Genomic DNA, 14,895 nt, shown 5'->3' with positions numbered 1-14,895 from the left:
ATCCAGCCCCGGCAGGAGAGGAGGACCTCCTGATGAATCCCTTGTCTAAATTCTCGTGAATATATTCCTCTAGGACTGAGTTCTCCTTTATAGATAATGGGTATACATGACCTCTGGGAGGCATGGTACCAGGGAGTAGGTTAATTTTGCAATCAAAGGACCTGTGTGGGGGTAAGGTATCGGCTTTCTTTTTGTCAAATACTGCCTTTAAATCTAGATACTGAGGCGGAATTTGTGTCTCTGTAGGATTGTCAGAGGTATTCGATGTATTAGTTAATCCAAGAGGTAAGACCTTCCGCAAGCATTTTTCTTGACAATTCTCTCCCCACGAAACTATCTCCCCTGATTCCCAATTAATAATAGGGTTGTGTCTCCTCAGCCAGGAGTACCCCAGAACTATGGGAATAGACGGAGAAGAAATGAGCATCAAGGATATATCCTCTTTATGCAGGATGCCAACAGTCAAGTTAATCGGTATGGTCTCATGAAAAATAACAGGCTCAAGTAACGGTCTACCATCGATGGCCTCAACAGCCAGAGGTGTCTCTTTTAACTGGGATGGAATAGCATGCTTGGCAGCAAAACCCTGATCTATAAAGCTCTCAGCAGCTCCAGAATCGATTAGTGCCATAGTCTTAACTACTCCCTTCTCCCACTTTAAAGAAACGGGTAACACAAGCCTGAGCTCCTTGTAGTTGTGAATAGAGGACAAAGTAGAAACACCCAAGGCCTGTCCTCTAGAGGAACTTAGGTGCGAGCGTTTCCCGAACGATTGGGACAATTTAGGCGTAAATGACCCCTGACTCCACAATACATACATAAACCCTCCCTTCTCCTGTACTGTCTCTCCCTTTCAGTGAGATGAGTACTGCCTATCTGCATAGGTTCAGGAATACGTAAGTCTTCGAACTCAGAGATTTGAAAGGTAGGCGCTAGTTTAAAGGAGGGTCTACGGGTCCTATCTCGAGTGTTCTGCCTCTCTCTTAAGCGTTCATCAATACGAGATATAAAAGAAATTAAATCCTCCAAATTTTCAGGGAGTTCTCTAGTAGCGACCTCGTCAAGAATTACATCTGATAACCCATTCAGAAACACATCTATATAAGCCTGTTCGTTCCACTTAACTTCTGCCGCCAAGGATCTGAACTCTAGTGCATAATCCACAAGTGTTCGATTGTCCTGTTTAAGGCGCAACATTAATCTAGCTGCATTGACCTTTCTGCCAGGAGGGTCAAAAGTTCTTCTAAACGCAGCTACAAAGGCATTATAATTATAGACGAGTGGATTATCATTCTCCCATAAAGGATTGGCCCATCTCAAAGCTTTTTCAATGAGCAGAGTAATAATAAATCCAACCTTTGCTCTATCTGTAGGATAAGAGCGGGGTTGTAGTTCGAAATGGATGCTAATCTGGTTTAGAAAGCCACGACACTTCTCCGGTGACCCGCCATAACGTACTGGTGGGGTAATACGGGAAGAAGCACCTACAGTGGCTACCTCTAGACCTGAGACTGCAGGAGAGATAGAAGGAGTACGTGTCTCCTCAGGTGGATTACTAGCACGAGACAAAAGTGCCTGTAGTGCCAAAGCCATCTGATCCATCCTATGTTCCATGGCGTCAAACCTGGGATCCGAAGAACCAAGCAGACTGTTTGTACCTGCAGGATCCATTGGCCCTGTCGTAATGTCAGGATCGGGACAGGGATCCAACACGCAGAGTACAAAGAGTGGAAAGGTACGTATACCGGGCCTTAGAATGGCCGGACTAACGTACCGAGAGTAAAGAATAGTCAGAGGCAAGCCGAGGTCGAGGGAACGAGAAGACAGATAAGCGAGAGACAAGCCGGGTAAAGGGATAACAGAGAAACAGGGTAGTACAACGAGCCGAGTCAAAACCAATAGAGCAAACTAGAATACCAGAGCACTGAGTGACTAGACAAGCTAGAACCACGACAGGGCAATGAGCTGAAGTAAGGAGTAAGCTTAAATACCCTGGTTCTGGATGGAAATCACGCCTCTGACAAGTGCCGATTGGATATCGGACACTTGAGTGACAGATTGCTCGTGCTAGCGTCATGACGTCACGTATTGAGCGTCCTGCTAGAAAAGGACGTGGATTCCTCGCGGCCGGTGTTTAAGTGACTGGATGAACCGCGAGGAACGGAGGAGACAGCTCGCCTGGACGGATACACCACCAAGTCTCCACCTCCCTTAGAGGTAGAGGCCTCAGGTACCCTGACACCTGGTGGTCCAGCATTGGCAGTTCAGTGGGGGCTGTGGGGGCTGTGAGAGATGTTACTTACCTCTCCTGCAGCTCCTGTCAGCTCTCTCCTCCTCCGCGCCGTCCGGTCAGCTCTTCTGTCAGCTCACACTGTAAGTCTCGCGAGAGCCGCGGCTCTCGCGAGACTTACACTGGGAGCTGACCGAGGTGCTGAACGGACGGCGCAGAGGAGGAGAGAGCTGACAGGAGCTGCAGGAGAGGTAAGTAACGATCTCTCACAGCCCCCACAGCCCCTGTCTGTATTATGGCAATGTAAATTGCCATAATACAGACAATTGACTCGAGTATAAGCCGAGTTGGGGGTTTTCAGCACAAAAAATGTGCTGAAAAACTCGGCTTATACTCGAGTATATACGGTAATAGCGCAATACAGCAAATTTTGTCTTGAAAATAGGTGGTTAATAACTATGTACAGTCCACTCACATGAAAATGAGCTATAACAGAGCTCTACTGTGCAGCGCTTGGACGGTACAATCCCCGTCTTTGGATTAGTAGTAGTTGCCGTAGATGTTTTCAAGGTGCCATGTGTGTAGTTGGTATAAAAGAAAAGATAGCAGCAATATGGTGAAGTAAGTCCAAATGGAAAAATAGATAATAAATAGTAATGTACTTACACTTTCCAGAGCATGTAACCTGCTCTAGTGTAAACAGCTTAGGTGGTATGATCCCCACCAAGGATATACAGGATACCAGGAAATGAAGATTATAAGTCTAAAAAGTAACTTAAAAGTATACTTTAATATAAACAAACTAAACAATGAAATATAAAATATAGATATAAAATATAGTCCCACTTAACGCGTTTCGCCTAATAGCTTCTTCAGAAGTGTGGTGTGATGTTCAAAAAGTCCGTTTATATATCTTCCTTGATGAGTAGATGATTTCCTGGTGAGATAACTTCCGGGTTTCGGCTTGGTGATGACACGCATGCGTCAAACCGGAAATGACGCGGCATCCGCGTCGCACCGGAAGTGACGCGATGCTCTCATTCAGGCCGGGAATGGCCGCAGCGTTTACATAGGGGGAGTGTGATATCGTGACGCTTTTGGGACGCACGCATTACCAGGAAATGGTGTGCGTAGTGTTCCAGACGTCGCTCGCCACAAAGTCCAGTCTAAAAAGAGTATGGGCTATTGTAATGGGAATATGGCGTGGCGGCCATATTTGATAAGGGCAATAGTCCGTGAAAATAAAAAAACACAGTGTTAGGTGATAATTGTGATACAAACATTATATACAGGGAAGGTGAACTGTATAATAACAATATAATAATATACAATAACAGTAATAAATATAAAGATCATATTATAGCAGCCAAAATTCAAAACTGAAATAAAGGGGCAGCATCACTAAATAGTGAATATCTCAGAGATGGATTAGTGACAATAGCTTATAGAGATAAGACTGATAATCATACACAGTTCTCTGAATATAGATATTAAGAATAAGTGCACCCAATTTATGGATATTAGGGCATATTTTGAGAAAGGATGGACAAGAATGGTTGAATGGAGTTCAAAAAAATATATAATATAATCTTATAGATAAAAAATATAGTATAAAAAATAGTATAAAAAATATATATTAAAAATATATAAAAAGATATATTTTAAAAAATAGGGAGATGTGAAGATATCAGAATAAAACACTATATCTGGTAAAAAATGATAAATAAAAATATTTATTAAGAATAGAATAATAAGAAATTGTAAAAAGATTTTATAAAAAATTAAACAGATCGAAGTCAACATTCAGCCCTTTGGGGGTGTAGGGTATCTAGTTGGTATACCCATTGCATTTCAGTTTGTCCAATCTTTCTTATAATATCCCCCCCTCTCCAGTGGTTTTTCACTATTTTAATTCCAATAAAAGTAAGATGTTTAGGGTCATTATTATGCATGCAGAAGTGTGTTGGTATTGAGTGGTTTTGTACGCCCTTTTCTATATTCCTGCAATGTTCTGCAATTCTGGTTTTTAATGGTCTAATCGTTCTGCCCACATATTGAAGGCCGCACGAACATTCTAGTAGATAGATAAAGTTTTTGCTATTGCATGAAATAACTTCTTTTATGTTATATATTTTATTTGTATTATTTGATTTAAACTCAGTGATATTTCTTTTAGTAATTTTTGTTTTCTTACATGCCATGCAGCAGTTACATTTGTAAAAACCTTTTTTGTCCATAAAATTATTTATCTTATTGGGGCTATTTTTTGTGAAATTTTTTGTTAAGTGCATTTTAAGGTTAGGAGCTCCTCTGAATATTATTTTTGGTTTGTCAGGGATTAATTTACCTAAAATCTCGTCTTCCTTCAATAAGTGCCAATGTTTTATTAAAATTTTCTTTAATTGTCTGTTTTTATTGTTATAATCTAATACGATTGGTAGAGTAAAATCTCGATTGTTCTGATTCACTGGAGTTTTAACCTTATGTATAAGTTGATTCCTGTTGGTTGTAGCAATTTGATTGATAGTTGAATCAATGTGATTACCGTTATAACCTTTTTGTATAAAACTTCTCTTCAATGTATTTGCTTGCTCTAAAAACACGGATTTATCTGAACAATTTCTTTTTAAACGCATCATTTGGCTTTTGGGTATATTGTCCAGCCATATTTTATTGTGACAACTTTCAGTGCTTATATAGTTATTCACATTTACCTCTTTGAAGTGTGTTTTTGTTTGTATTTGATTGTCTTTAATGTATATATTTAAATCTAGATAGGTCACCATGGTACTACTAAAATCCGCTGTTAAAACTATTCCTTCTTCGTTTTCGTTTAAAAATGAGATAAAATCCTTGGCCGAACTAACAGAGCCCCTCCAGATGAACAGGAGGTCATCTATATATCGGGAATAGGATACCAGGCTTTCCACCCAGTCATGCCCCCTCCAAACGGCCCGGCCCTCCCACTCCGCCATATAGAGGTTGGCATAACTGGGTGCAAACCTGGTACCCATAGCTGTTCCAGTTTTTTGCATAAAAAAGCTGTCTTTGAACCAGAAATAATTATATTTTAAAATTAGATCTATGCCTTCAATAATAAAATCAGTGTGTTCTTGGGGCATAGAGTCATCTCGTTCTAAAACAGATCTTATTGCTTGGCATCCTTTATTATGCTGAATAATCGTGTATAATGACTGCACATCACAAGTAATAAGTATGTAATAATTTTTCCAGGCTATAGTTTCCAATTTTTTAAAAAGATCTATTGTGTCTTTTAAGTAAGATCTTGTTTGTTTAACGTATGGTTGCAGCATTATATCGATGTACTCAGATAGATTGGAGAGAAGGGATCCTATTCCCGACACAATAGGACGTCCCGGTGGATTATTTAAGCTTTTATGAATTTTTGGTAGAAAGTATATCACTGGGGTTTTGGGGAATTGAATTTTTATATAGTTATACTCCTTCTCATTTAAAATTCCAATTTATTTTCCTCTATTTAAATAGTCGTAAAACTTAGATTTTATATCTCCTATTGGGTCACTGTCCAATTTAATGTAAGTGTTGTGATCATTGAGCTGTCTATAAGCTTCTGTTTCGTATTTTTCTTTAGATAAGATGACGAGGCCTCCGCCTTTATCGGCTGGTTTGATTACCATTGAGGTGTCGTCATATAACTCTTTTAATATTTTTATTTCTTTTCTGTTCATATTTGGTCTGTCTTTTATTTTTTTAGTGTCTAGGGTTTTTAAATCCTTGCAAACTTTCTTTTCGAATATATCTAAAGCACTTGATTTGAAATGTGCAGGGTAAAAAGTGGATCTATTTATTAATTCACTATTTTTATAAGCTTTAGTATTCGTATTCGCTGTATTAGCTGTTTGATTAGCATTCCCTTTGTCAACAAAAAAGCGTTTTAAGGTTGCATTTCTAACAAATTTATTCACGTCTATGTAAGCTAAGAAAGAATTATATGACTTTGTAGGAGCAAATTTTAAGCCTCGTTTTAAAATATTTGTTTCTGTTGTACTCAGAATTTTATCAGATAGGTTGAATATACCAGTAGGTGTCTCCTGTGTTTTATGGTCTAAAAGCTCTCTAGCCTTCCTTTTTTGATATCTTCTACCTGATCTCCTCCCTCTAGGCATCTCTTGCGGCTTTTTATAGGTGAAATGTTGAGTTGGTGAGTTTGTCTCTCTCTGTTGGAAGGGATCTCTAAAAAAGATGTCTCATCGAATTGGTCGCAAAAAGATAAGACATGGTATTTATTGTTCTTGGTTAGATCTTGTGGTGATGGTGGTTTGTTTTCATCTAGTCTCTTATAAGTTTTCTTTGGGATTTCCCAAGAGTACTTTCTGTTTCTTTGTTTGTGTTTGGGGGAGTCTGGCATAAATGTGTATCTGTGAGTTTTAGGTCTTACGACAAGGGGTGATTCTTGAGCACCGTGATGTGTGTGATATTTGTGTTTATTGTGATCTTCAGTTTTTTCTAAATAATGTGAGTTGGAGGGTTTGTTGTGGAAGCGAGTGTTTGAATAGTGAGTATTTTGTTGATGTCTAATATTAAATTTGTCATATCCTTTGTTGTGTCTCTCATTTCTTGTGTTGTACCTTGGAGATCTATCCGGTGATTTTTGACGATTATTGTGAAAGTGTCTCTTTTCGTGAAATTCTTTACTTTGTAACCTTTTATGTCTAAACTGATGACCTCCTTGTGTGTTTGAGTTATAGTGAGTTACCCCATTTCTCCATCGATTCTGAATATTGGGTTTTTTTATGTTGTATGTACGAACCTGTTTTTGGGCGTAATCGTATTTATCTCGGTTATATTTCTGAATTTTTATCTTTTTTGTATCAATTTCAATTTTTTCTACAGTTTTTTTGATTTTTTGGGATGCATTATAGTACTCTTCGGTGTCTCCAAAAGGAATTAGTTGTTCTCGCAATGTGTTCATTTTTTTATCTATTACTGATAACTTCTCATTTTTAACTTTGATGAGACTTTTCATTAGTCCAAATGTACAATATTCTAAATGGTTATACCATTCTTCCATAAATGTTTCGTTTTCAGTATCTGAGGTGGGCATTTTAAACAACCTGAGACCTCTAGGGGTTATTTTTTCCTCTACATATTTAGTTAGTGTTGCAATCTCCCACCTTAATTTCATTTCTTTTGTCAAAGAAAATTCTAATTCTTTTAGTAATTCTGGTAGGTTATCGAAGACAATTAAGGGCTCATTGGTATTCATTTCTTCTAGTTCATTAAAAACATCATTGGCAGCTGGCAGCTGGGCAGAGTGCAGTTGGCCTCTGTCCTACCTTTGTCCCTGGTCCAGATCCTGATGTCCTGCAGGCTATCCCAGCAGAAGAGCTGGCATCAGGGCAGAGCGCCGCTGGCCTCTGCCCTTCCAGTCCCCTCAGCGTGTTGCCCCATCACCACAGCAAAATACCCAGGTGCAGTAACTGTTTGTTGTGGGTGGGCTGCTCTTGTACTTTGTTGTTGTGGGGGGGCTACTCTTGCATCTGTTTATTGTGGGTTGGTGGATCGACTAACGGAGGCACTGACCGTCAGAAGGTCACGTGCCTGGTTAGTCTTCCCCCCAAAGGGGAGATGTGTGACGAAGTGCCCTTCGCCACTTTGTCCTTAAGAGGCCTGCTTGCCTGCCTCCTCCCCTGTGACTATGGCCCTGGACTGTATTGCCCTGTAAAACTTACATTTGGGTGTGGCGAAACCGACCTCGCCACGTGTCCTTGGAGGGGGCTGCCTTTGGACTATGGACCAGACTTTATGGGAATGTGTTAACGCAGATAGCTATGCCATGGAGCCCATTCGTGTAGTTAAAGACTTCGGCTCCATGGCAATTGAACTGTGTGAATAGGATCTGCGCGCTATTCGGTAGTTTTGTGCGCTCCGATCCCAGCTATCTGGGGATATGTGAAATGTCTGTGTGTTATGTGTAAAAGGGGACTTTATGTATTTTAAAGTGTTTTACTGTCTTTGTTTCCCCATGTGCTCAATGGAGTCTGTCTCTGTACTGGGAGGTAATTGGATTACTTCTCCATTGTGTCTCCAGGAGAGAAGACTCTGTAAAACCGGTCTAAACTGGAAAGCCATGCTGACAGGGGTTTTAAAAGATACTTTACTAACTTTTAAACCCCTGGTCTGATTCATGCCATGTCTGATTTTTTTAATATGTTGTTCCCCTGAATGGATTGATTGTGGATATGTATTTTTATGTGAATGTGATGTATGGTTTTAAAGTTACAGAGTATGTGTGGAAACTGTATTTTTACTGTATGTAATAATTATGTTAATTATCTGAGGGGAGGGGATGTGTGGGTTGTACTGTTACTTGATTGGTTGTTTTATGCCTCGCCCTGGGTGTGTCCTGTATGTGCACAACTGTAATAAAAAGCAGGCTGGGTGTTCCAGACCTCAGACCTCTTCTGACCCTCAAAACGTAGCCTTGTCTCGTTATTGGAGCGAACTGCTATATCACACTGGGGATTGCTATGCTCTGCATATTCCCCTGAGCTTAATCACTTAGCTCTTCTAAGAGCCTGTTCCAGATACGCTCTCCTGGAGGAGAGGTCTTCTCCACACGGTCCTGGAGGACAGAATCTGATCCAGGGTGGAAGGAAGACGGCGAGGTTCCAGTTAAGCTACGGCGGTTGTGGAGCCTGCGGTGGTTGTGGTGTCGACTGCAGTGCTTGGAGTCCTCTGGAAGCGCTAGGAGCATCCATCAACGGAGGGTACTCGGTCGGAGTACACGGAGCTCCGTTACACTTGCCTTTGTTGTTCCAGGTATCAGGGACTCACAGGGTCTGCACCTGGCGCCCAGAAGGGATCGGATGAGCACAAGCAGTAAACAGCAGCCTGCCAAGCATGTCCCACTATAGCCGATCCTCCACACCATGCCTTTGATCACATGAACTGCTCTCTGCACATTAACTAATCGTAAAGTAGCAAGCGTTTAAACATGTCATTATTTCATCTCCTAAAGAGTTTATTGTCGTAGTTCCTTACATGCCTTTACCTTAACCGTTCATGTATTATGTTATTCACTAGTCTCATCTCATGGGGCGACTCACACTTGATTTATTACTAGTGGTGGAACTGCTGATATAAATACACAGTTGATAACGTGCAAGCTACACCCTAAACATGACAGCCATCTTTCACAACAATGTACTGCTATATACTCATATCCTCAGTGCAACTAGCCATGATATACGCACGTTCAGCCTAGCATGCTCAAATATAACACACTTCTAAAAAAAATAAAAAAAAAAGAATGCAGCTTCCGAATGAATCTAAAATGGATGCTGTCGAGGAGGTGGGAGGGTCTAGTAGGGAGGGTCTGCTGCTGATTGGCTGGAATGTGTCTGCTGACTGTGAGGTACAGGGTCAAAGTTTACTCAATGATGACGAATAGGGGGCGGACCGAACATTGCATATGTTCGCCGTCCAAGGCGAACGCGAACAAGCTATGTTCTCCAGGAACTATTCGCCAGCGAACTATTGGGACATCTCTAATTCTTGGTTCTGAAACATGAAGAAACAAATTTCCCTGTGGGCAAAATATTCAGAGAAACTGTCAACTTTATCCTTGTAATTAATTGATTAAATGTCAAAGCTGGTTGAACATTCCCTACTCCCATTTCCTGGATTACACGTTAGAGAGAAAGTAGCTTAAAATAGGCTGGAAATACCACCACTAGCTAGACAGTAAGAATGATAAGAGCAGGAGATGGCACTGAGTGAATCTCTGTGCTGGAAAAATGTGTTTTACCCTTTTTTTAAATGTGCATTTTTAACAGTTTAGTGTTCCTTTATTGTGTGTCTACCTCACCGTTTCACCATTTCATTGTCAACTGGTTTATCTTGTGTTGCTTGGGCTAAAGATATAAGAAGCAGAGGAATTTGATAACTTTGATATTGGTCCCTTGTTCAACAGGCAATGAAGGAGCATCATCCCAATATGGCACAGGAGATGTATGATCTTTCTTCTCCATCCGAAGATTAGGCTCTCGATACAGTGGATGGACTGCCAGTTTGTCAAATATTTGTAAAACCCCTTGTCGTGTCAGAGGTGTCTTCTTAGCCTACCACAATCTGCATTCCCTTTACATACCCTTCTCAAGCAATGGAAGACAAAAGTTCAGATTAATGGCCTGATGGCATAGACTGACCCAGCAGAATTACTGTGCCTTTTTGACAGGTTATGAACCTGTAATGCACCTGCTGTACCTACCATTGCTAAAAAAAATAAAAATAAAAAAATGGGAATTAGGGGCACTAATTGGGGCTGCTATAAGGACCACAATATATATAAAATACAGGTAAGGGACAATCAAATCTTGGATTTTATTGATTACCATTTATATATCACCAACATATTCTGCAGTCCTTTAAAAAATTCAAAAGGGAAAGAACACTTAAATTATTAAAAATCAACAAGTCCAAGAGGGAAAGATATCCCCTATGTGTCTATTATCCTAGGGAAATGTGGTCTACCCATGATCCTCCTTGATGAAGCTTCCTGCAGTGATAGATTGTGTTGGTATTGTTGGTGAGCAATATTAGATGTCATTGGATTCCATAAGGAATATTTATTTAACACTCATATGAATAATAGCAGGACACAAAAAGTCTAATTGCTAATTTTATTTTTAATAACTTTATTAAAGATTTAGATATACATATAACTATGTACACTAGGATCATATATATAAACAAATCTTGCCAAATTTTAAATAACTGTGCTGGGTGCTAGACAATGATCTTAAATACAAATATTTGTAGATATATACGCACAGTCCTATTAGCATTATTTCCTCATATTCACGTTAAGGTATCCCAGTACATTAATGTCAACATTTCAGACACTTTATTTATTTAATTACTTAAAAGAACAGGAAGATAGTTAGCATACAGACAGTATAATGTGAATTGTCATGGTACAGCCTAAAAGTCATGTCAGAAGCAGATCAATACAATGAAATTGCAATAAAGGCAATTTTTCTTTTCATCTTCTTCCTTCATCTAAGTTTTAACATTTAAATATCCCATCACTGTTTATTGTATCTACAACCATGAAGAGTGCAAACAAAACAAAAAGAAAGTGGGAAAAGGAGGGGGAAGTGTGAGGGGGAACTGTATTCTTCCTATGGTTGCCACACTTTTTTAAAAGCTGCCATTGTGTTGTGAGTCATGAGCACATATTCATTCAGGAAGTTATCCTTGTATGTACGTAGTGGACATTGGATAGCATTCCCTTCGACCCCCATAAAACCATAATTTACCCCTTCAAATAACGACAGACAACTTCTTGGAGAAAACAGGCCACAGCATTTATTAACACAACCAAATACTGTATAACTGCTTTTAACATATAACGAAATAATAATTATCATAAATTAACAAACAATTTGCATTTAGTCATACAGTAACCAAAGAAACCGTCCTTGCCCATCTAACTTCCCCAAGGCTCTCACCTCCCCCCCTCGGCATAATAAAAACATCTTCCTTTTCAGGGCTCCCCACCCACTTGTTGGGGCCCAACCGTAATGCTCCCCACTGGTCGACTTACAACCCAGTGGGGACACGTCCAACCTGGTACCTCCTCCAGGTTCACCATAAGAGACAGGGGGAGGATGAGACCCGGCCATTATCCCCCTTTTTCATCTAATCTACCAAACCATCCCTTATTTGCAAGGACCCCCCCCCCCCCCCCCCCGCCTCGCTGTGACAACACCCCAGGCCCAAAGCAGCAAAGGGAGGGTGGGCGGGAAACTTGTTGCTGGCCCGGCTCCTAAGTGGCACTGAGGTCAGTCTAATCTGTCACCACCCACTTTCTCAAATCTCACACTCCCACATGTAGCATATAGCCAATGATGCTTTATCCATCCCACACGCATACATGTGCCCCTGTCCGCTAAGCTGCGCACTCTCCCTGGGGCCTTGTATGTACGTAGTGGGCATTGGATAGCATTCCCTTCATCCCCCATAAAACCATAATTTACCCCTTCAAATAACGACAGACAACTTCTTGGAGAAAACAGGCCACAGCATTTATTAACACAACCAAATACTGTATAACTCCTTTTAACATATAACAAAATAATAATCATAAATTAACATAAACAATTTGCATATAGTCATACAGTAACCAAAGAAACCGTCCTTGCCAATCTAACTTCGCCAAGGCTCTCACCTCTCCCCCTCGGCATAATAAAAACATCTTCCTTTTCAGGGCTCCCCACCCACTCGGTGGGGCCCAACCATAATGCTCCCCACTGGTCGACTTACAACCCAGTGGGGACATGTCCAACCTGGTACCTCCTCCAGGTTCACCATAAGAGACAGGGGGAGGATGAGACCCGGCCATTATCCCCCCTTTTCATCTAATCTACCAAACCATCCCTTATTTGGCAAGGACACACCCCCGCCACAATCCCACTGTTTTAAGCCTAAAATCAGCGGCGGACCCCAAACAAACCATCCATGGCCTGTTCTCGAATGGCCAGATTAAAACGGTCGAGCCCGACCCCAGACAAATGAACCCCATCCAGCCGTAACCAATCTGCCGCCTCCTTCTCAAAACCTGATGAAATGGGCATCTCCCAAAACCCCTATAACGAACCGTGAAACCCAACGGATGAACCCTTCACGGCAGCACTCCAACGCACTCCAGATGTATGCTTGCCACCAATAGTTCCTCGTCGAGTGCTCAATCATCCGCCCGAGAAGGAAAAAACTATCAACGGAGCAAAACAGCGCCCCGCACACCGGAACAAATGTCCTAGAGTCCCACCTTCCTATCCTCCGCACATCCCGATTCAGCATACCCAGCCGAGAGGCCTCCGTCGCAGCGCCAATGCAGAAAAAATGACCGCCAAACAAATTGAAATGGGAGAGGAAGTTCCCCTCCTCGTATACCACGATTGGGCCAGCCAGGTACGGCCGCACCACGGACTCCCTGAGCACCCAGACGAGACAGGCGTCCAATCCCGGGACCGCTGCCAGCGGGACCCACCTGCCCCTGCAAAGGATGTCGGTCTTGTATGGACGAGTCTTGAAGGACACCAGGTCCTGACCATCCCGGACATCCGCAAACAGAATCCTCCCCTACCGGCTGACCAGTTCGGACCCACCAATACCCCAATCCTCATGGCCCCAAAGAAATAAAGAACGACGAGGCATACCTCCGGGAGCACCTGGCACAAATGTGCCCATAGGGCCCCCAAAACCGGCCTCTTTCGATCCACAGAAACCGACCCCTGCACGGGCCCTACACCGCATGCCATACCAGAAACCCCGTGGCGACAGCCACCCATCCCTGGGACTTAACCAGAAAACCAAACTGGACATGCGCAAGGACACCCCAGAGGACGACATATCCGCCGAAACCCAACGCTCCTGCCATTCCACCCATACCTTGGAGTACTGCGGCCCAAGAGGAACCAGAACTACACGACACATGAAGACACGGGCACCGGAGCACCAGACGCTGGAGCTGGGTAAGTGCCAAAAGAGAAAAGGGGGGGCCGAGAGCTGGCTAATCACCTGGACAACCCCGAGGTTGGCATGGTGAATAACGACCCGACGGTCCTGCAGCTCCCGACCCCACAAATCCAATACCACCACAATGGATAAGCTCCAGGAAGGCAAGGTTCCTGGTCAAGTCAAAGGCGGACCACACCGCCGACCATGTGTAATGATATTGATGTTACAAAGTTTTGGAGTCCAGTAGCCAGATCAACAATGTTTTCTGCCAGAGGTAGCCACTTGTTACCCAGGTGGTTGAGCCCCTGAGCCTTGAGTGGCCTTCTGGTCTTAAGCAGAGATGGGAGACTGGAACAGAGAGATGATAATCGTAGTGAGGCAAGCCGAGGTCAGTGGGAAGGAGAAGCAGCAAAGTCAAAACGGTCCAAAATCAGCAACAGGTAGGAGAAACAGGAACAAGCTTGATTAGAGAGTACAGGAACCAACATAATCTGGCAAAGGTACAGAGACAGGAAGTGGCTTTATAGGCCAAGAACCAGACACATGACCAGACACAGCTGAAGAGACTTGTCACTGATACCAATGCTTGTAGAGTCAAGGTTACCAGATCTCAGGTACATTTGCAAAAGGCAGGCTGGTGTACTGGTAAGGAAGAGGTTTAGCAGCATGTAAACCAGGGTTTGAAACCCAGCAGAGTCAGTTCCTCACATTACTCCCACCTCTACAGGCGCAGCCTCTGGATGCCCTACTTCCTGGTTTAGCAGGGTACTGTGCATGGAAAGACTGAAGAAGATCAGGAGCATGAATATTGTCCACTGGTTCCCACGATCTATCCTCTTCACCATAGCCTTTCCAATGAACCAAATATTGAAGTTTGTTGCGGAATATCCTGGAGTCAAGATTTTTTTCCACCTCGTATTCATCTTCACCATCCACGAGGACTGGTGGTGGGGCAGGCAGGGCTCGACCAGGGAAAGTATTTTCATGAAAAGGTTTAAGCAGTGCAACGTGAAACACCGGATGTATTTTCATGGAATCTGGAAGTTGCAGACGGAAGGTGACAGCATTGATCTGAGCGATGATCTCAAAAGGTCCCATGAACTTTTGACCCAATTTATGAGAAGGAATACTAAGCTTAAGATTCTTTGTTGACAGCC

This window comes from Pelobates fuscus, chromosome 2, assembly GCF_036172605.1.
Source record: "Pelobates fuscus isolate aPelFus1 chromosome 2, aPelFus1.pri, whole genome shotgun sequence".
NCBI classification, from domain to species: domain Eukaryota; kingdom Metazoa; phylum Chordata; class Amphibia; order Anura; family Pelobatidae; genus Pelobates; species Pelobates fuscus.
This window is presented reverse-complemented; position numbering follows the sequence as displayed.